The following is a 23,468-nucleotide window of genomic DNA, read 5'->3' on the forward strand; positions in this document are numbered from 1 at the left end:
GTGCCACCCAGGCGCCCCACAAAAATATATTTTCTGTATTACAGAAGTAATACAAGTTTACTCATTCTAAGATATAAGACACGATGCATAAATAGTATGGTGTTTGGCTGGTTTTTTAACTTTTTTAATAAGCAAGTCTCTGCTCAGAAAGAATCCAGAGCTAAATCCCAATACATAGCAAAGAGCAAAAGGCCACGCTGGCTGGTTAAAGGGGATAGAAGGGACAAGTGTCCCACACTGTCAGCCTCCCCTCCCCGTCACATGCTGGGACTCCTCCGAGGAACTCAGGGGCTCCACACTACATCATTTGTAAAAGTCACTACCCAAAGTGGATTTGCTCTGCTATGGAAAGAAGCTGATTTCTTCAAATCGTAACAACCCTTCTTAATGACAAAGACATGGCTCACAGAGCATAAACCAAAGCCTTCTAGAGGAAGTGACTTCTTGCAGCATCACGACAACTCTAGAAAGTTCAGTGACATTGTTATGCCCATTCACAGATGAGGAGACTGAGGCCTGATGATGTAAAGTAATTTGCCAGAGGTCACACTGTGAGCGGGTGGAGAAGCCAGGAGGCGAAGTCAGGCAGGCTGCCTCCAGAGCCGGTGCTCTTGGCTGCTCTGTTCCACCACCTGGCCCAGCAGGCACTGACTTTGTACCAGACTCGGTGCTAGGCTCTCTGGTAGGATTTGTCTAGGAAGTAGTTTGAGTAAGAAAAAAATAAGATCGGAAAGTTAAGTATACTCTTCTCTAGCACAGCCCCCGGAACAGAGCAGACTTTCAGGGAACTTTGCTGGAAGAATGAATGAATGAGCTTATTCTCTAGCGCGTGAGATACATTACATTTTCCCAGATTGGTGCCCCACTAACTTCCCTTTGGATAAAAAAGGCTTTTGCCCTCACTGGCCTCCAAGTGAGTCTATACTATCCACTGTTTGCTTATAGAAGAAATTACTTATAATGAACACCATGCAGTGTATGAATCTCCCAGGGCTGCCCCAACAAAACACCATAAGCTGGGGGGCTTGTGACAACAGAAATGTGTTCCCTCACTCTTCTGAAGGCCAGTGACAAGAGCCCTAGGAGCATCTTTTGTTCTGGTATTTGGTCTCTGACCCTGGTTCCTGACACAGAGCTATTAAATGCCCTGGAATCTCCTAGGTGAGAGGAGTGTCTTTTGTTTAATGAGGTGACTGTTGGGGGGCTCCTGGATAGCTTCAGGACGGGGCTGGTCACCAGAAAGACCGAGCCACAAATGGAAGTTTGGAAGGGGAGAGAGGCTGGAGACTGAGTTAATGATCAAGCACGCTGACGGGATGAAGTCCAAATAAAATCCTAAATAAAAGCCTAAATACAAATCCCAACCAAAGTGTGGGATTCGGAGAGCTTCCATGTTGGTGAACAAAGCCCTGTGCTGGGAGGTTAACTCACATCACCTTGCGCTTGCAACTGGCGTCTGAGGTGGGGGGAGGCAACCTTGTGGGAGTGGACCCTTAACCTTTGGGGTCTCCAGTTAGTGTCAGGACTGAACCGAATTCTAGGACACCCAACTGGTGTCCGAGAATTCCGCACATGTCAGGTGTCAGAAGTGTTGAGAGTAAAGGAGAAACTCAGGAGGGTTGTTTCCAACTCAGCATCTGTGAGATGGAGTTAAAATCAAGAAATGAAAAAAAAAGACAAACAAAACAAAAAACAAGAAATGGACCCAAAATGGAGTTTCTTATGCTAGGCCCCATGTCACCAAACTGAGACTTAATTATAGCTTCTGCTCTCCCAGAAATGGAATCCTAAACCAGTCATTCAGGTATCACCTATCAGTTTTCTTAGGTGATCTGCCTGATGGATCCCTGTCCTCCCCTGAAGGAAAGTAAACTTGCAATGACCAACTACTCTTCTGCCTAATATAACTCCCTCATTCCCCCTCCCATCTGCCTATAAAAGTCTTTCATTTTGTAAAACTCCTCGGAGCTCCTTTCTGTCTGCTACATTGGATGCTGCCTTATTTTTTTTTTTTAAGATTTTATTTATTCATTTGACAGAGAGAGACAGCCAGCGAGAGAGGGAACACAAGCAGGGGGAGTGGGAGAGGAAGAAGCAGGCTCCCAGCGGAGGAGCCTGATGTGGGGCTCGATCCCAGAACGCCGGGATCACGCCCTGAGCCGAAGGCAGATGCTTAACGACTGTGCCACTCAGGCGCCCCGGATGCTGCCTTATTCAAATCGAGGTTTTTTGCTCAAATAAACTCTTAAAATTTTTAGTATGCCTCAGTTTCTCTTTTAACAATGGGAATAATGATCTTTGCTACCTCATTGCTTGTCATTAAGAATAAATGAGTTCCTACACAAAAAGTACTTAGAACAGTAGCCAGTACAGAGGAAACACTTCATAAAGATTAGCTACCATCACTGCAGGACAAACTCCCAACCATTATGCTATTAGGCCACAGTTTTAATGCCCCATCCTGAAAATGAAAAATAACAACGAATTTCTTCCTTTGTTCTGTTAAATTGAGAATGCATTGTTCAGGGTTCACCAAAGCCAACTGACTATAGATACCAGAAGCTGGAATCAATAATAATACTAATAAATACTAATTAATAATCTAATGATTAGAAAAATCGCCATATATATGTCTACACATCCATGTGCATTGACATAAAATGACAAATACAGACCCAAAAATGGTGCCCCAGCATGGAAGGACCATGAGGAATTAAGAATAATACTAGATTTTATTTCATTTTCTTTTACTTTTTTTTTTTATTTAGTTCTCCTTAATGAGACTGTATTCATTTCCTAATCATAAAAGTAGCCATAAAAGTTGCTATTTTTAAAAGTAAGATCTGGGCAAAGATCTGTGAGCCCAAAGGAAACAGAAATGCACCCACGTCCTTTCCACTCTTCCTTCATCTCAGGACGTGCCCTGAGAAATGAAAAGGCTCCCAGTCTTCACCATTGTCCCAACGTGAGATCACAGCGCAGTGACTCAGAAGCGGCTTCTGACACCAGGCAGCGCCTGAGTCAGACGCAAACAGGAGGCTGAGAGCCTCCGCAGCCAGCCGGCTCCGCAGAGAATCGCCCCTCTCCAAGCCAGTGCCGGGCCCAGGGCAGCGCGGCGGCGGTCGGGAGAGCTGTCAGTGCATTCAGACCTTGAACCTTGCAAGGGCAAGACTGGCCTAATTAATGATACTACTGGCAAGGAGGGAGCGAAGCAAGCAGGCAGACAGAACACAGTAGAGAACTGAAGACCATCCAAGCATAGAAACCCCCAGTCCGGCTTCCTCATTAGGCGGCTCCACCTGCAAGAGAAATCAAAAGCTCTCAGCTCCAAGTCTCCTTTGGCTTCAGCGTCCCCACAGAGCCTTGCATAAGGCCAGGGACACAGCAAGTGCTCTGCTTGGATTAATCAATATCTCTTGTTTCCCTTCCTCAGCATCTATTGTTCCTTCTCCTGGTAAAAATCCCCCAGTTTGCATTTGAGAAACTACCCCTTCCCCACTCTCGGTGGGCCTGTCAATCAAGGCGAGCTTCCTGCCCCTGCCCAGGAGGTGGATGGACGCCGAGCCCAGGCTAAGCCAATTGGCTGCTCTCGGTCTTGCACAGGATGGAGTGGATTCCCCCCAACAGAACTTTGCATGGGCTCCAGTGTTACCCGAGTCCCTGGAGCCACGGCGGTCCTTATCCTTTTGGAGACCCGGTTCTGCAGCTTTTCTCCATGTCTGAGAGCTCCCCAATATTCTTCCGATAAAGCTCTTTTTTTTTATTTAAAGAAGCCAGAGCCGTATTTCTGTTGTTTGTATCCAAAGAACCCAAATTTTGCCCTTCTTCATCACAAAGAAACTTAAATTTTAAAAATGAGAATAATTAGCATTGATTTGTGACTATTAATCAGTTATTCTCACACCATTGCCTTTTCTGGGTGTAGTGCAAACCAGCAGCTCAAAGAGGGGTTCAGTGCCTTGCCCCAGGCCACGCCACTACTAACTAACAGAGTATGGCTTCAAACTAGGTCTTTAGCCCCAAGGACCAGGCTCCTCAGCCTGAAGAGGACCTGTCGCATCACCTCCCCCCACCCCCATCAGTCCTTTGAATTTTTCTCTACTTGCAAGTTGTGGGTAGATATTTAATTAAAAAAAAAAAAAGTTGGGGTGCCTGGGTGGCTCAGTCGGTTAAGCATCTGCTCGGGTGGTAATCTCAGGGTCCCAGGATCGAGTCCCACGTTGGGTTCCCTGCTCAGCGGGGAGTCTCCTTCTGCCTCCCTCTCTCTCTTTCTCTGTCTCTCATGAATAAATAAATAAAATCTTTAAAAAATAAAATAAAATATAGAGAGACAGAGAGAGAGAGAGAGGGATGTAAACCGTAGGAGACTCTTAACCATAGAGAACACACCGAGGGTTGATGGAGGGAGGTGGGGGGGGGGGCTAGATGGGGGATGGGCATGAAGGAGGGCACTTGTTGGGATGAGCCCTGGGTGTTGTGGGTAAGTGATGAATCACTAAATTCTACTCCTGAATCCAATATTATACTCTATGTTAACAAACTAGAATTTACATAAAAATTTGAAACAAAAAAAATTGAAATTAAAAATAAAATATTCCTCAAGAGCAGAAAGAACCTCTTTCTCCTGCTTCTTCTTTTCCAGGCCAGGCCTCCAGCAGGAATCAAAGTGCTCGGGCCCCAGGCAAGTTCTCGATGCGAGAACCTCTCACAAAAAGTGAAGCAAATGGGCAAATAGAAAAACCTCAGGCCTCAGCGATGTTCATGGTGACTATTCTAGGTGCTGGGGACACAGTGGTGAACAGGCAGACAAAAGCTTATGTTCTAGTGAAAAATATATTCTACACATGAACAAATAAATACGGGGCAGCGATAAATGCTCTGCAGATAAAGCAGAATGCAGGGCTGGCTGGTGGAATTTTACCAGGAGGGAGCAGGCGGGGCACCTGTCAGCAGATCAGAATGAGTGCGAGAGCAGAGCAGACCCATGTCTGGGGACGGGTGTGACAGCTGAGCGAGGAAGAAGGCACGGAGCCCTGGGTGTGTGCAGGGGACACCGCGGAGGCCAGGGCTGTGCTGAGGTGGGGGGCCCGGCCTGTCAGACAGAGGCCTTGAGGTCTCAGTAAAGATTTCGAATGTGGTCCCAAGTGTGATGAGGAACTATAGGAGGGATGCGGGGGGTAAGAGCATCATGGGATTCTCTTTCCCAAAATCATCCCATCTGGTGGCAACAACCCGAGTGCCCGGCAGTGCATGAATGGCCGGCAAATCCATGCAACGGAATATTGTTCAGCCCTAAGCAGGAACGAAGTACTGATGCATGCCAGACGTACACACACACCCCCCCATGTGATTCCAGTTATATAAAAGATCCAGAACAGGCAAATCGATAGAAACAGAAAGCAGAGCAGCAGTTGCCAGGATCTCGAGGGAGAGGGGATGGGGAATGACCATTTAATGGGGATACAGCATTTTCTTCGGGTGGGGATACAGTGTTCTGCAAATAGTGATGGTGGGCCCACAACACTGTGCCACTGAATTACACACTTTAAAATTATGAAAATGGTGAGTTTCATGCTCTCTGTATTTTATCACAATTTTTAAAAAAGATTTTATTTATTTATTTTAAGGAGAAAGAGCATGAGTGCGATGGGGGGGCAGAGGGGGAGGGGCGGAGAGGGGGGGAGAGGGACTAGCAGACTCTGAGCTGAGCACAGCGCCCCACACAGGGCCTGATCCCACGACCCCAAGGTCACAACCCTAGCCGAAACCGAGAGTCAGTTGCCCAACTGACGGAGGCATGCAGGCACCCTATTTTATCACAATTTTAAAATTAAAAAAAAAAAGCTCATTCTGGTTTTCATGTGCAGAGAAGGGACGGGAGAAGAACAAAACAGAGACAGAAGGAAAGTTCACCCGGCTCTGCCTCGGGCTTTGGCACCCTCCTTCCCTTCTCCAAGCCTCAAATCCTTCATCCATGACAATGGAGTTCTCATGGGCTTCACCTCCTGGGCTTGTTGAGAGGCTTGGAATATTTTGACATGACCCATGGCTCAGTCCATGGACCTTTCCTCTTTCCGACTCAGACTCACTGCCCTGGGGATCTCATCCAGTCTCGTGGCTTTATTTTTTTATTTTTTTTTTAAGATTTTATTTATTTATTTCACAGAGAGAGAGACAGCCAGAGAGAGAGGGAACACAAGCAGGGAGAGTGGGAGAGGAAGAAGCAGGCTCCCAGTGGAGGAGCCTGATGTGGGGCTCGATCCCTGAACGCCGGGATCACGCCCTGAGCCGAAGGCAGACGCTTGACGACTGCGCCACCCAGGTGCCCCAGTCTCGTGGCTTTAAATTCCATCCCCAACTTGCCTCCAGCCAGATCTCTCTCTCTCCCCTAATTCCCGCTGGCCCACTTGGCACCCGCACTTGGGTTTCTAACCCCCAGCTTCACAAATCCAAAACAACCTTTGACCTTTGACCCCCTGATGTTCGGCCTTGCTTCCCATCTCTGTAAATGAAAACCGCATTCTTCCTGACAGAGGCCAAACATCCAGGAGTACTTGACTTACCTCTGTCTTGCCCCCCACCCGGTCAATAAATGGAGCCAACTCTGGCCTCAGAATCTATCCAGAGACGGACCCCTTCGGGTCCAAGCCACCATCACGGCCAGCCAGGATTATCGCAATAGCTTTCTGGTCGCCCAGCTTGTGCCATTGGCCTCCTTCAATCTGTTCTGAACAGGGCAGCTCAAGAGATCCTATTCAAATGTAAGTGATATCATGTCAACCTCTGCTCGACACTTCAACAGCTTCACATTTCACTCGGAACAAAAGCCGAATTCCTCACCCTGGCCTACAAAGCTTTACATGGTGAGCGCCTCTTAGCTCTCTGGCTTCACCACCTGCCACTCTCTCTGACCTGCTTCTCCTTCGGCGGTCTCCTTGCTGTTCTTTGAACAATCGAAAGATGTTCCCACTCAGGATCCTGCCCTTGTTCCTTCCACCTGGCTCTTTTCCCAGATACCCCTGTGTGCAAGCCCTCACCTCCCCACGTCTACACTCAGAGGAGACCTTCCCAGTGAGGTCTCTGCCAGTCACCTATATAGCGTTGCCAGAAAAAGTACAGGAAGCCCAATGAAATGTGCATTTCAGATAAACAAGCAGTAATTTTTTAGTATAACACACAGCTAGAACTATGCTGTCTGATACAGTAGCCACGGGCCTCATGTGGCTCTTGAGCATTTGAAATGAGGACAGTACTACTGATGAACCGGATATTTGATTTTATTGCAATTAATTTCAATTTTCAAATGGATACCCAACTTAGTTACTGGATTTAGTTATAGAAGTGTGTTTAGAAAATTTTACCAAGGGAATATACTTTTTCAGCTGTAGATTTTATGATACCAAAATATAGATCATGTATTTCCAAGGAAATTCAAGCATTCAAATTGAAATGTTCCATAAGCATAAATCACATGTCGAATTTTGAGGACTTAGGAAAAAAAGAATGCAAAATATCTCATTAATAAGTTCTTACGTTTGATGACATGTTGAAATTATTGATAATATTTAGGGTATATTGGACTAAATATAATGTACTATTGAAATTCATCTCACCTGTTTCTCTTTACTTTTATTATGTGGCTACTAGAAATTTTTGACTTGCCTGTGTGGCTCACATTGTGTTTCAGACAGCACTGCTCCTTCAGGACTTGGTTCCCCTGGAACCAGAGGGGAGACCAGACTTGGGAGCCTATAGTTTATTCTAGAATGTGATACTAGGAAGCATAAGTGAGGAACTGGGGATAGTGATAAAGAAGAAAAAGTCAGTATAAGTATGCGTTATCAAGATCACTGTGGGTAAGAAGGATTCACTTCATGGAGACTTCCTGAAAAGTTATGGAATGCCTCCCAGAGTTAGGTCCTGGGAGAGAGGAAGCGGAAGCCTTTATCCCCCAGCTCCCAACCCCAGAGTTGAGGGCTGCTCCCCAGGGGTGTAAACTCTTCCATGCTTCTGGGCTGCACCTGCTCATAGAACAAAGGAGTTCCCACTGCATTGGGGGGAAAAAACCAAAGCCAGAAACCCCACAGTTCTGAGTCATGGTGTCCTAGCCACAACTCTGAGCTTACATGAGCCCATCCCTCCTCTCTACAGCTAAAATTGGAGGTTGACCAAGGAATCATGACAGGCTCACCAGGGGCAACGGTCTGGTCCAGCTTTTAATCCCCAACACGTAGAGCAGTACCTGGAACATAGAAGATATTCGATAAATAGTTTGAGGAAAAAAAAATGAATGAAATATCTGAATAGCTGTTATGTACTCAGTGTATAAATTTTCAATAAATAATAGTTCTTTTTCACTCTTTTCTGAGTACCATCTTAAAATTCCTGGCCTCAAATTTCAGTAGTTTTTCCAACCAAGAATTATTCTTCCAGATTCTTTATTTTATTTTGCTTTTTTAAAAGTTTTTCCAACCAAGAATCATGCTTCCTGATTCTTTATTTTAAGTAATGTCTACACCCAACATGGGGCTCGAGCTCACAACCCCAAGATCAAGAGTCACGTACTCTACCGATGGAGCCAGCGAGCTGCCCCCCGTGCTTTATTTTATTTTTTTTTTAATATTTTCTTTCTTCCTGATTCTTAAACAATTATATCAAACACTCTAACCTTCTTCTGGATGTCATGGCAATAAATCTTTTCTGCACCTCCCTCCGCAAGACCTAAGATGGCAGACAGGGTTGAGAACTTGGAAGATGAGTTTCCCCAGCAAGACCTTCCGTCTGCAACTTCAGGTGGGGGTCCTCAATGGAAGCACGACCGTGTGGGGTGTTTATCCACAGCCCCATAAAGGGTACTCGAGGGGTATAGTTTTCCCTCTTCTCCAGCACCTGCTACAGGCAGACCTCATGTTACTGTGCTTTGCTGTACTGTGTTTCACAGATACTTTTGTACAGAATGATGGTTTGTGACAACCCTACGTTGAACAAGTCTATTGGCATCATTTCCCCAACAGTATGCGCTCACGTTATGCTGTGTCATGTTTTGGTAATTCTCACAATATTTCAAGCTCTTTTTTTTTAAGATTATTTATTTATTTATTTATTTGATAGAGAGAGAGAGCGCATGCAATGAGCAGGGGGGGAGGGTCAGAGGGAGAAGCAGACACCCCGCTGAGCAGGGAGCCAGATGCAGGGGCCCAAGTCAGGACCCCGAGATCACGACCTGAGCAGAAGGCAAACACCCAACCGACTGAGCCACCCAGGTGCCCCTCAAACTTTTTCATTATTATTATACTCATTACGGTGATGGGTGATCCGTGATTATGTCCAACTGAAAACTCATGGTCGTTAGCACTTTTTTAACCATGAAGTATTTTTTAATTAGGGTACATACCTTGTTTTTTTAGGCACAATGCTACTGCACACTTAATAGACTACAGTATAGTATAAACAACTTTTACGTGCACTGAGAAACAAGAAGATATATTTGATTCACTTTTTTGCAATATTTACTTTATCGTGGTAGTCTGGAATTCAACCCACAACATATTTCTTTGTGCACACGGCAAGTGCTCATAAATGCTTAACTAACACCATCCAAGCTCCCGGGGAAAGGATCCAGGACTGCTGAAAATCCCTGCCTACCACCACCCAGCACCCACCCAGGACCAGCCCCTAGGAAAATGCCTGCCCTGCCGAGTTCCCAGAAATCCCAATAGTACTGCACTCGCATATAGGCATAAAGAGGGTGATTTGCTGTTTGTATCGACAAGCCTTCCTTAGATGTTAATTTATCTCTTTAACTGAGGCAATGCAGTTTCTGCCTCTAATTGAGACCCTTAATTATCCACACCTCCTACTGCTGTTTACCGCGTCGATCTCCTGCAAGACTGACCTTCCAGCTGTAATTACAGAGAAGCTATTCCTTCGGCTTCATAGTGAGGCAGTACCTTTCATTTCCTGCAGTTCCTTACATTCTCCCATCAGGTGAAACAGAAGGATCGGTGATTCTGACTCTCCTAACTTGAGGGATGAAGGGAGAGGGAAAGAGGAGACTCAACTAAAGAAAAAGCCAGAGACAGGGGTGGGGTTTAGAAAAAAAAAAAAAAAAAGCAAATCCACGGTGGAGACCTGTCAAGCAAAATTACCTCAGAAAATATGGCTTTAATATCTGGAGGCTGTGGCCAAGCTAAAGCCAAATGTTCACGGAATCCTGTATCACTTCCCACTTCCCCAGGCACGTGGAAAGACTACAATTCCCAGCAAGCTCTGCAGATAAGCTGATACTCATGTGACCAATTCAGACCAATGGGCTATGAGCAAAAATTGTATCACTGCATCATACTCTTATTTCGCCATGTTGGAAGCCATGCGCTAAGATGGTGGCACCACAAAATAGGGTGACCTAGATCAGGGAATCACCCCAGAAAAGACAGCTGCCCTGGAGAGTCACTGGACTTTGCAGGAGTCAGAGACTGGGGTCCTGGGTTGGTTGGCTTCTGCGGCCTAAGCCTGGTCTATCCAGAACAAAAGAGAGATTTTCTATTACTTCCTCATCCATATTTAAAGGGTGTCATAAAGGGGCACCTGGGTGGCTCAGTCAGTTAAGTGTCCGACTCTTGGTTTTGGCTGAGGTCATGATCTCAGGGTCATGAGTTTAAGCCCTGTGTCAGTCTCCTCACTCAGCATGGAGATTCTCTCCCTCTGCCTCTCACACACACGCGTGCTCCCTCACCAAAATAAATAAATAAAATCTTCAAAAAATATTCTTTAAAGGGTGTCATAAAATATTAAAGAAGCCTTAGTTGAATGAGACATTTTAAAATTATATAGCCCAAATATATGGGAAGGAGAGTTACAGAACAAGGAAGTTACCTCTTTCCTTTATGTGCTTGACCCAGGCTTCAGTTTCCTCCTCTATAAAATGGATATATAAATAACACCTACTTTAGGGAGTTGCCATGAAGTTCTTAAAAAATAATTCATTTAACAAACATATAGTACTTACCATGGCCAGATACTGTTCTAACTTCTTACCAGTGTTAACATATTCAATCTCTGTAGTGGTATCTTAGGGATGTTGTAATAAATTGCCCCAAACTGGGTGTATTATGACAATTAGAAATTTATTCTCTCCCAGCTCTGGAGCCTAGAAGTCTGAAACCAAGTTCTCACCGGGCCGTGCTTCCTCCAAAGGCTCCAGGGAAGAGTGTAGGGCTTAAGACATGGAATGTGAGGTAGGAGCAAGACTTATTTTGCATTGAATGCTTCTCTCTGCTGTTTGAATTTCTTTGACCAAGTACACCCATTACTTTTTTCCTTTTTAACACTAACACAACACTAGTTTAAAAAATTATCTCTAACAGTGAAAAGATAGACTACATCCCAGGGGAAGGGAATGTCAGGAATCAGCGAGTAGCTGGGAGGGTGTATGTGTTTATTTTGCTTTTATTTTATTGTGGGGAAAAGACATTAGGGATTCCTCAGCCCTGAGCTCCTTCCACTTCCTCCGATGGTCACCCCTGGAGAGCCTGTGTACCCGGATGGACATCAATCCCCACATTTATTTTCTCTTCTTTGCTGTTTGTTTGTTGTTATTATGTTTTTACAGATTTGGGAAATGATATGTGATTAGAGATTGCTGATTATTTATTTCCTAATTTCTTCCTCCCCTTACTGTCCCAGTATTTCCCTGGCCACAAAAGACCCATATGCTGTCGCCCTTTACCCAGGAGTGGCCAAGTGTTGTCTCCATAAGGTGTTTTTGGTAGATTCTAAACAGCAGCAAGACCCCCACGAATTATCACTCTCCTTTGTCCCTTGCAAGAAGCAGGCCCGTCATTCAGGCAAAAACTGGGCCATGTTTCTACTTTCAACATGGCGCCCCCATTTTACTCCAGTGACAAAACTCTGACACATTGGCTCTGTCCAGTTGATGGCCCATTTCAGCAGGGCAGGAATCAGTGTAGAAGGAAGACCATACACGGGGTGAAGAACACAGGCTACAGGGCCAGAGAGGATAGACTTGGGTTTCCACCGACTCCAGACAAGTTACTCCAGCTCAGTTACCCCTTCTTCAAATAGTGGTGCAGACAGCTGCTCTGGTCATGAAGACTGAGCGTGCTTGCGCTCACAGAGCACTTAGCACAACGCCTGTCCCACCCCAGGCCATCAGCGCTGGGGATGATGTTGCTGCCGCTGCTGACGATGCGGTTGATTTCAATGCTGTCGGGCTAGTCCCTCCCTTTTCAGTCCTCCCCTAGCCCCGCATCTGTTCCCATAATGCTTTCCCAGCATTGGCATCAGGCACGGAGAAAGGAAGTTTATGGTGGTGGTGATGGTGGCTGTTGTGACGCTGATGTTGTTTTAAGCAACAAACTATAGCTTTCCTGATGAGGGAGAAGGTCTCTTGGACAGTGTCCGGTGATGAACCAAGTGCCCTCTGCATACAGAGAGCCTGGGCCCTAATTCCAGATCAGCCACCTGCCAGTAGGATGGCCTTGGCCACCTTGTTTAATAATTCCGAGCCTCGGTTCCCTTATCTGTAAAACAGGCATAATCATCACCAATTCATTCAACCAATTTTTATTAAGTTTTCTTGGTTGCTAGGTACTATGCTTGGTGCTGAGGATGCAAGAACAGACAAAATTCATCCCTAACTTAAGGAGATGAGAACAGTAATGAAGTACGTGGGCTTTGGAATTAGACAGACCCGGGTTCAGATGTATACTTTGGATTCACTAGCTGTGTGATCCTGGGCAAGTTAATCAACTTTGCTGATCCTTAATTCCCCATCTTAAAATGGAGATGGGAATAGCAACACCTACTTTATGGATGGCTTGAAGCTTCAGGTCTATCATGATATAAAGCCCCTAGTTCAATGCTGACCCCCAGGAGGCACCCAGCAAGGGTGAGCCTCCATGACAAGTGTGGCCCGCGCCATGTGGGGAGTTTGTACTGCTTCCAGTGGGTGATTATACAGGGGCCACGGATGTGGGAGTCAGGAACGGCTTCATGGAGACTGTGATGTCTGGACAGAATCTTGAAAAATAAGTCGATGTCTGCCAAGGAGAGAAGGGAGAATCAAGAAATGCATTCAGGAAGCTGAGGGAAGTTCAAGATGGTAGGAGCAGAGGGTCCAGGGCAGGGCGGCTGGCAGGGCTGGAGGTTGGGCTGGCAACGGGGGTGAACGACGGCCCGAGGCAGATGTTGGCAGGAGCCAGAGCACAGAGTCTTAAATGAAATTCCAAGGAGCTCGGACTTTATTCTAAGGGGACTGGGGAGCCATTGAGAGCTCTTGAGAGCAGAGGACGATGACATTAGACTACCATAGAAAGGACGGTGATCTATTACATCCACAGAAAGGTTCTAGGGATGGCAGGGCATAGGATGGTCTGGAGGGGGGCAGGCCTGGAGCCCAGGGAGAAGATGTTGGCACAGCCCCAGGAGAGGTGAGGGAGAGATGAAGCAAGCTGTCCGGGGGCAGCACAGTGAGAATGGAGAGAAGCCATCCGGTTCATCCTCCCGGGTGAGTTGTGTTTATTGTCACTCTTTCCCCACCCCTGTGTCCTTCCGGTGTCTCCCTTTCCTTCTCTCCAACGTCCCCTCAGCCCCTCTCCCATCTCTCTCTCTCTCTCTCTCTCTCTCGGAGCTTTGCTTGGAGCAGAGAACTAGAAAACCCAGCTCTGGTTTGATCCCGACAGGCAACATCTCAGGGGGGCCTGGAGCAGGAGAGAAAAAAGAGGACAAGGAGATTCACTCCCATTCCAATTTTTCTAAAAAGCAATTGCTTCTTGGCACCAGGACGAACCCCATGGGGACAGTTAGTAATCCTTGTCTGCTGAAGACGGTTCCTCCACCCACTGCCTTTGGACCTCAGTTTGCTGGCCAGCTCTGTAGCCAGGCTGCTGGTGGTTGCTGGGTCACCGTCTTCAATAACCCCCTCTGGCAACAAAACACGATGGTGAACTCACTGCAGGTCAGGAACTGGATGGGCCCTGGGCATGCAGAGCCAAAGAAGACAGCGTGCCGACACGGGGGTGCTCACAGCCCGGGCGGGAGAACACGTGAGCCCAAGAATTCCAGGACCGGGCAGAAAGTCTAACAGCAGAGGTCTGCACACAGTCCCGCACGACAACGATCATAATGACTGATTGATTGAGCTCATACTAAGTTCCAGGAATGGTGCTAAGCCCTTTTCATAAATCACCACATCAAAGCCTCCCAAAACACTGCCTGTCTTGTTTGCCACCGTGTCCTCGTGTCCTCGTGGCTTAGCACGATGCTTGGTCCACAGGGGACACTCAAGAAGTAATCCACTGAGGGCTGCCTGCATGGCTCCGTCGGGTGAGTGTCCGACCCTTGATTTCGGCTCGGATCTTGATCTCAGAGTTGTGAGTTCGAGCCCCACGCTGGGCTTCGTGATGGGCATGAAGCCTACTTAAAAACAACAACAACAACAACAAAGTATTCCACGGAGAGAAACAGCTACGTGAAGTCTCAGAATTACCTCCAGCCCCCAGAGAAGGAGACTGAGGCTCAGAGAAGTGGGGTCCCAGGCCTAAGGTCACAGAGAAAGTAGCAGAGCTCAGAGTTGCTCCAGGCCCCGCTCAGCCCAGGATCTTAACCGCGGTGCCCTTGGGCTGATCGCAGAAAAGGAGGCACTAAATGGTCTCGGGGAAAGATGTGGTTGAGGAAGGCTTTCCAAGGGAGGTGGTTCTCAAGCAGACCCTTGAAGAACACGCTTGCCAGGTGGACGAGCAGAGGAAAAGCTTCAGGGAGGATGAGGATGGGGTGGAGGTGGGTTCGCAGTGCCCTGTGGCTGAAGCAGCAGCAGCAGAGAAGCCTGCAGAAGGAGTGGCAGCCAGAAGACCCCTGGAGAGACTCAGATGCTCGCTTCCCCCACTCCACTTCCCTTCTGTGGCTCGGATCTGGAAGGTTCCTCTGAACGGTGCAGGCGGTTCTTAGGCTTGCGTTTGATTTATTTTATAGCTGGAGATCCAGAGCTTTTGCGTTGGCTGCAACATAGAATATGGAATTTCCCCCCCGAGCAATTCTTCATCTTTGGCAAGCTACCGCAGCGTGAACTTGGCACAATCGTGTGACGTGGCGGGGGTTCAGCTGGTGCAAACCCAGCACACCCCGTGGCGGCCGCAGCAGCTGCTCGGCCAAGGTGCCAGGGCTCCTGCCGGAGGGGCCCAAACTGCCACCCTCCCCGGTTTGCCCCACGTCACCTTGGCCCCTTCCGTTGAAAGGAGGGGGGAGCGCTGGGACACCGCGCTTCTGTTTGTGTCTGTGTTTTCATCACGCGTGGTGTGACTTCATCTCTCCTGCAACACGGATGGTTTTCTACCTGGGGGTCATGAAAAGGTCACAGGCTTCTGAATCAAAACTTCAGTGGGTTCCAGTCTCGGATGCCACAGATTGACTTACTCTAGGACATTAGGAGGGGAACATCTTCATCCTTCCTAAATACCCCTTTCCTCGGCTGCAAAAAGGAAGTGATAGTAATATGCACCTCAGAGGGATATTAGAAGGTTCAGCAATAACCAAGGGTAGCGCATAGTAGGTGCTGTGGACCGAATGTTTATGTCTCCTCCAAATCTATATGCTGACACCCTAACCCCCAGTGTGATGGTGTTTGGAGATAAGGCCCCTGGGAGGTGATTAGGATTAGATGGGGTCGTGAGGGTGGGGTCTTGATCTAATGGGATTAGTGTCCTTTTAAGGACACCAGACAGCTTGCTTACTCTCTCTCCTCCGTGCAAGGACACAGAAACAGGCAGCTATCTGCAAGCCAGGAAGAGTCTTCACTAGGAACCAAATCATCCAGCACCTTGATCTTGGACTTCCCAGCCTCCAGAACTGTGAGGAAGAAATCTCTGTTGTTTAACTCTCCAGTCTATGGTATTTTATTGTGGCGGCCCCGAGCTAAGACAGCAGGTGCTCAATAAATACCAGGCCATCTTCTACATGTCTTAACTCGCTCCTCCTCGAGGGCAGGATCCGCCATCTATCTCTGCTTTCGGAGCACCTTCTGCATACTAGATGCCCCATAAATATTAGTGGAAGAATTCGTGAGTGAGGGAACGTGCAAATGAGTGAGTGAGCGAGAGGCAGAGAAGCAGCCCATGGAATCCACGGATCGGAGCGCCAGATTCTCTTCTGCCCACATCTTCTCGGGGTACAAATATAGATCCACCTGGCAGGCTGACCCCCACAAGCCCCTCCTGGATCTCTAGAAGCCTTGCAGGGTAGCCTGGCCTCGGCACTGCCACGGCTCCTTGTCCCAGAGTCAGCCACAAGGCCCTGAAACTCCCTGTCTGCGGAGAAGGGCCCCACCCCAGCTGTGAACAGAGAAAGACCCTCACCCCAGGTGTGTGCAGGAGGACCTCACTCCAGTGTGTACAGAAAGGCCTTACTCCAGGTGTAAACAGAAGGGTGCCTACCCCAGGCCCACAGGGATGGGCTCTCACTAGAAGACAAGACTTGCTCAAAGTGGGACTTGCTTAAAGAAAGCCGAGAGCTCACTGTATTCACCGATGTTAGCTCTGAAAAGACCCTTGGGTTCCCCAGCCCACCCCACACTCCACACCCCAACAATTAGCACATTGGCATCACGTTATTGGCATGATGCCTTAATTGATAAATGCCTTTGTTTCCCTGTCCCCGGATATCACCTCCTTAGCCCCCTTTCCCTCACCTCCCCCTCCCCAAGTTTGCACAAAAACACCATTTGTGGAAGCTAGACTCCCAACCTTGGCGCAAAGCCACAGAGTGAAGTAATTGCGCAATTAGAACTTAATTGCTGGATTTAATTTCGTGGGTTTTTTTTTTTTTCTTTTCGTCTCAATTGTTGAAAATGTGCAGTTCCCGCCTTCGAATGTCTGATGAGTTCCTTCTGTCTGCCCCAGGAAGGGATGGGGTTGGGGGAGGGAGAGGCCAAGACAGCCGGCTGGGCTGGATTTTGCATCTCAAAGAGAATTTACAAAGTTAACCTTCCCCTGTGGCTGGAGGCCAAGGAGGGGGAGATGGAACTCCAAGGTTTGGTGGCAAAGGATTTGTCCCTCAAGGGCAGATTTTCCGTGATCTTCCAGGACAGCAGGGCCTGAGCTTGGCAGACCTGCGGCATATCGCTGCCTTGCCCTCCATTCATGGAGGACCTACTGTGTGCGAGGCCCGTTGCACCATCCCATCGCCATCCTCCCAACAACCCTCCCACCAGAGGGTAGCGGTCCATCTTGTTATACACGAGGAAACTGAGACTCAGAGAGGTTCGGTAACGTGCCCAAGGTCACACAGCTAGTTAATGCTGGCACTGGAAGATGAAGGCAGCAGCCAGCTTCTTCCACCCTCCTCTCAGCAAAGGGCCTAACAAGTGCTCCAGGACCCGCAGCCACGCCAGAAAAGTGGCGATCTGCACGGATCTGGAAAATGAGAGGCTGGGCTCACTCTCCCTTCTGTCCCGCTTAAGAGCAGGGAGGCCGTACAGTTCACACCGTGCACACACGTCCATTGAAAATGCCACACCACAGGTCTCTTTGACCCACCCAGACCGCACTGTTCCCCCAGCTGCTCCCGGCTGCTGCCGCCACCAACACCTTCCTTCTAGTCCCTAGGGACACAAGATTGGGCTCCATCACCGCCCAGACAGCTTCTGAAAACTAATGGTGTGAAGAGGGTACTCGGCTGGGCTCAAGGACCAACCCCCCCTCCCCCACCGCCTCCACCACGCATGGCTGCTGGATGCCTCAGAACTGCCTGGAAGGCGGGTGTTCCTCTAGGAAGGGGCAGTTACCTGCACACCGGGCTCAGGGTTCCTAAGGCAGAATCTGTGTCTCTTATTTTTTGGGGTGCTATCATGAATGCCAGAATTTCAGGAGTTCGCTACATGAAATGCAGTCCTCAGAAATCATGCCACTCACTTGGCCCCTTTTGCTCTTGTCACTGTTTGAATGACAAGTTTCGTGCCCTGACTGTATTCTCTGATGTCCTCCAACGGGGCAAAGTCCTCACATGGTCTGCAAACAAGCACCAGCTTGAGTCCTTTCCAGGGGCCTGCAAACCACAGCCCACAGGCCAAATCCACCCTGCTGCCTGGTTTCAGACAGCCTCGGGCTAAGGATGGTTTTTGCATTTTCCAGTGATTGGGAGAGGGCAGGGGAATAAATAAAAATGGCATTTGTGACCTACGAAAATCCTATGAAATTCAAATGTCAGTGCTAATAAAGTTTTATTGGCACACAGCCACACTCATTCATTCGCATATTTTATGTGGGTGACTTGTGACAGAGACTATGTGGCCTGCAAAGCCTGAAATATGTACTATCTGGCCCTTCACAGGAAAAGTTTGTTAACCCCTGGTCCAGACCCTTATCGCACTTTGCACCCCGTTCTCCACCTTCTTCTCCAACCCGGGTGACGGATCCCTCCACGGCAGTCGGCTCCTCTCCCCTTTGCATGGGACTCTGAGCTTCTGCCCACCCACACGAATGCCCCGCCACAGGGCACAGCGGGTCTAACGGGACCCTGACTGGCCCACACCTGTGCCCCCAGCCCTGCCAACAATGAGAATGGCCCAGTGACAGAGCGTGAGCTTTGGCTTTCGACGGCCTGGGTACAACTCCCGGCTTCTCCATTCACCACCATGGGCCTCACTCTGGTCCCTCCCTGTGAACAGGGAGGGGTAATAACGCCCACACCACCGGGCGGATGTAGGACTTAAATCTAAGGATTTGGTTGCAGGGCTGATCACAGTGCCTGCCACTCGGTAAACGTTCCATAAACGTTAAGCTGTGACTGATGGGGTAGAGAGGCAAGGATGTGATCCCAAACCTTTCTCAGGAGCCTTCCTCAGAGTGGCTGGCCTACCTCATGTCTCCCGTTCTATTATCCACTTTACCTCCCTTCCCTCCTCCCACCACCTAAATATTAACAACAACTTTATATGTGCTCCTTGCTGCCCCTTAAAATGTTTTACAACTCAATTTTCCTGGCTGTCAAATGGGTGTCAGGCTTCCTCCCAAACTACCTGACAGAGCTGCTGAGCAAATGGTACAGGGCGAGGGTTTAGAACTCATCTGTGAAGGGCAGTGCCTATGTAAATGGCACTCTTGATTCTTTTTTTTTTTTTTTTTTTTAAGATTTATTTGTCAGAGAGAGAACACAAGCAGGGGGAGCAGCTGTCAGAGGGAGAAGCAGGCTCCCTGCTGAGGAGGGAGCCCCATGTGGGACTCCACCCCAGGACCCCGAGATCGTGACCTGAGCCGAAGGCAGACACTTAACTGACTGAGCCACCCAGGCGTCCTGTTATTCGTGATTCTTACTATCTTGGAAGCAAAGGAGACTTGAGTTGTGAGTGGAATTGTGTCCCCCTGCCAAAATATATAATCAAGTCCTAGCCCTCAGTACCTGTGAACATGACCTTATTTGGAAATGGGGTCTTTGTGGATGTCATCAAGTTTAAGATGAGGTCACACTATGTTAGGGTGCTCCCTCATGCCATAACTGGTGTCCTCATAAGAGGAGTGAGATGGGGACACAGACACAGAGAAAAGAATGCCATATGACAAGGGAGGCAGAGACAGGAGTGATGGAACCACCGGGTTGGCTGGCAACCATCGAAAGCTAGATCGTTCCCTAGAGCCTTCAGAGGGGGCACAGCCCTGCTGACCGACACCTGGATATCTGACTTTCAGCCTGCAGGACGGTGAGACAGTAAATTTCTGTTGTTTTAAGCCCTCAAGTGTGTGGTTGTTAGGGGGGCCCTAGGACACTTGGGTGGGTCCAAGGGAACTCTTACCAGGGAAGCCCACCCCCCCCCAAGAGCACCCAGGGTAGAACACATGCTGTTTACTCTGACAAGGCTGCCTCCTCGCTGGGACCCCCATCACACCAGCCCCCAGCCCACACTCGGCCAGCAGCGTCCCTGGGTCAAGTCTTCCTGCCACTCACGCTGTCTCTGTCGGGCCGCCACAAACCCAAGGTGGGTGTGCCGCATGGGAAGCTCCGCTCAGCAGGTGCCCGGCATGGTGGCTGATGTCAGCGGGCACCGTGAGGGGGGGGGGGGGGCTTCTGTTCGAGCAGCCTTGCTGGTGGCCTTTGTTTAGTTGCAAAGGAGAGAAATGGAAAAGAACGCATTTCAATTAGGGCTAAGACTCTGCATGATTCTTAGAGCTCATCAAGCCCTAATGAAAATGAAAAATGACCTTTGATGTCCGCAGAGCCAGAGCTCATCTGTTATTAATGAAACCCACCCCAAAATAGAGCTCAGAAGAATGTGATTCAGACAGATTTTTTTTTTTTAAATAACAGTAGAAGAAATTATCTGCCCACTATCTCTGGGCTCGTATCAGCAGATTCCATCCCTTTCTCTGAGAAGGTCCCTCCCCAGGCCCAGATTTAATCCAGCTCAAGTGCTGCCTCCTCCTCCTCCTCCTCCATGAAGCTTTCCAGGATGCACTCTGACCAGGGCTGGCTTCCTGGACCTGTGATCTGTGCAGTCACACGGGCCCCTGAGCTCAGAAGGACCCACATTTGAGTGAAGGCTCTGCTGTCACTGACTTGAAATTCCTGATCGTTTTTGGACAAGCAGCCTCAGATTCTCATTTTGCACTGGGCCCCACAAATTACATAACTGCTCCTAAGTCCAGTCTTCTCCAGCCAACCAGTCAGGGCAACCTCTCCTCCCTCTGGACCTCAAAATACACTACCTACCCCTACACCTCACCATGATTCACCCCTGCAGTAGTCGTCAAGCCCCAGCCAGAGTGTCGGACACTGTTGGAGGCCGTGCTCAGCAGCAAAGAAGACAGCTGAGTCCCTGCTGTTGCAGACTTGACATTCCAGGGCAAAGGAGACAAACATAATAAGGGCCGACTCAAAATGCCCTGACTTCCTCAAAGTGAGCTTCGATTTCTGCTTGTGTGTTGGTTTCTATACATTTGTCGCCCCTCACTAATAGTATTTCAATGGCTCCTGCAATAAAGACCAGAATCCCCAAGTCGACCTGTGGGGCCCGGGGGGTCTGACACCCCCCCACCCCCGACACCCCACCCCCGTCTCGCTCTGTCTTCACTGGGTCTCCCCAGACTTACTCTGCGTTGGTCTGTGAGGGCTGCCCCAGATGGGGCGGCTTACGTCACTGACGCTGGCCTTCTCACAGCTCTGGAGGCGGGAAGGCCAACATCAAGGTGTTGGCAGGGCTGGTCTCCTGCGTCTCCTCTCCTGGGCTTGTAGACCGCCCTCTTCTCCCTGTATCTTCATGTGGTCTTGGTGTCTGTTCCTCCTCTTACAAGGACCCCAGTCATATTGGATGAGGACCCCACCCTGTGACTCACTTCACCTTAATCACCTCCTTAAAGGCCCCAGCTCCTAACGCCATCATCTTGGGGGTTACGGTGTCAACAAAGGAACGGGGGGTGGGGATACCATTCAGCCCATAATATACCCTCTGCAGTCACAGGCAGTTTGCTCTGCTCAAAATGCTCTTCATTTCATAAACTCCTGTGCATCTTTCAGGCCTCAGCGCCAACATCACTGCCTCCCAGAAGCCTTCCCAGATTGCCCTGGATCCTCCACCATCTCACCCTACCCTAGCATCCTAACCACACTCCGCCTGGCTGCGTGATTCATGGATCCGTGTGCACCTCCTCCAGCCGACTGCGGGCCGCGCTGCGGCTCGGGCTTGCGCTTCCCATCGCATCTCCAGCTCCCAGCCCTGAGCCGGGAACCTCGAAGGTGCTTGATTCATAGGTGTTGGACTTACCCTGCCAAGAGAAAACATGAGCTCCTGATGAGAACAAGCCCCACCCGCAGCCACCCAAGACACTACCGATTACTGAACATGTGATTACACAAAGCATCAGCCGTAAAGACCGCACCGACTCTGCTCCCGTCTCTCCCAGATTCCTCCGCAGTGGTTTTTCCTGTCTCGCACCCCCTCTGCGCAGTCCTACTCGGCTGCTCTCTCCACTCCGTGTGGTACCTGGGGAAGGCAAAGCCCACCCTAAACTGCATAAGAGCCCCAATAAAAAGACACGTGGAAGCCATAAGCCTCATACATGGATCCGAGGACATGGCAGGGAGTTCTATGACGCCAGGACCCAGTGTGGATACGCACGCAGGCAGGCAGGCAGGCGTGCACGCAATTCATCTGCAACATGCTGTATTTTGAGTGGAGGTAGACGTCGGAGGGTCTGCTCAGGGAAGTTTGGTCTGGGAATCTCATTCAAAGCTGCCAAAACAGACAATGAGAAAAGCACCTCCAGACACAATTAAAGTGTCTGGAAATTGTACATCGGACACGTGTGCAGTGTGTGTGAAAGCAAGCCGACCATCCCTCATTGGACCACATTGTGATGAAGTTAAGGGTCCTGAGATGATAAGATTTTCCTGGATTATCTGGGTGAGCCCTGAATGCCATCATAAGTGTCCTCACCAGAGACAGGCTAGGGGAGATGAAACACACCCAGGACAGGAGGAGGCAATATGACCATGGAGGCAAAGAAAAAATTATGTAGCCTCGAGCCAAAGAAGGCCAGCCGCGACCTAAAGCTGGAAGAGGCAAGGAGCGGATTCTCTCCTAGAGCTTTGGATTCGGGCCCAGCGTTACTGATTTCAGACTCCTGACCTCCAGAACTGTGAGAGTACCTTTCTGTTTTAAGCCATGATACTGTGATCATTGATACAGCAACAATGGGAAATTAACACACCATCCAACACCCACACACGTCTGGGCAGGGCACAGACAACATGCTCGTGTCACAGACAGCCTCAGCTTGGGCACAGGGGTGGCGGGAGATGTCTCGAAAACCATTCCTACACTGGAGCGGCCAGCAGTAAATTTACTACATACAACAGTTACTATGAATTACATAAATACACCCCATCAAATAAAAACGCATGCCCAACTCATGAATGCCCGAGTCTATCAGATGTCCCCAATCTCCCAGGCACTCCACTGCTATCCATCAGAAGGGAGATGCAAGGAGAGAAACCGGAATGGAGAGGGACAGCAGTCTTGGCCAACTGCAGCTTAAAGCTCTTACTTTTGCAGATTTCACAAAGTCGCATGAGTATATGAAGATGCTGTGAGGGCCCCTCCCCCAACTTTGCAAGTGGCTCTCTGCAAGTGAGGGGTCCTGAGGCTTAAGCTTGCATAGCTTCATGGGTGGGTTCACCCCCACCTGCTGTACCTTTTACGGGGTTGCTCTGGCCATGCACTGAGACCAGACTGTAGAGGGGCCCGGGTAGAAACACGGCACCTGGAAGGCATTCCTTTTACGACCCAGGTGAGAGGTGATGCGGTAGGAGAGAGGAGAGGTGATCTGGTCAGGTTCTGGATATATTTGGAAGGTCGAACCCATGGGCTTTCCTGATGGAATGAATGTGGAATGTGAGACAGGGGAAGAAGCCAAGGATGAGGGGCGCCTGGGTGGCTCAGTCAGTTAAGCGTCTGCCTTCTGCTC

Source organism: Ursus americanus, chromosome 9 (assembly GCF_024610735.1).
Source record: "Ursus americanus isolate L20-20 chromosome 9, mUrsAme1.1.p, whole genome shotgun sequence".
Lineage (NCBI taxonomy): Eukaryota > Metazoa > Chordata > Mammalia > Carnivora > Ursidae > Ursus > Ursus americanus.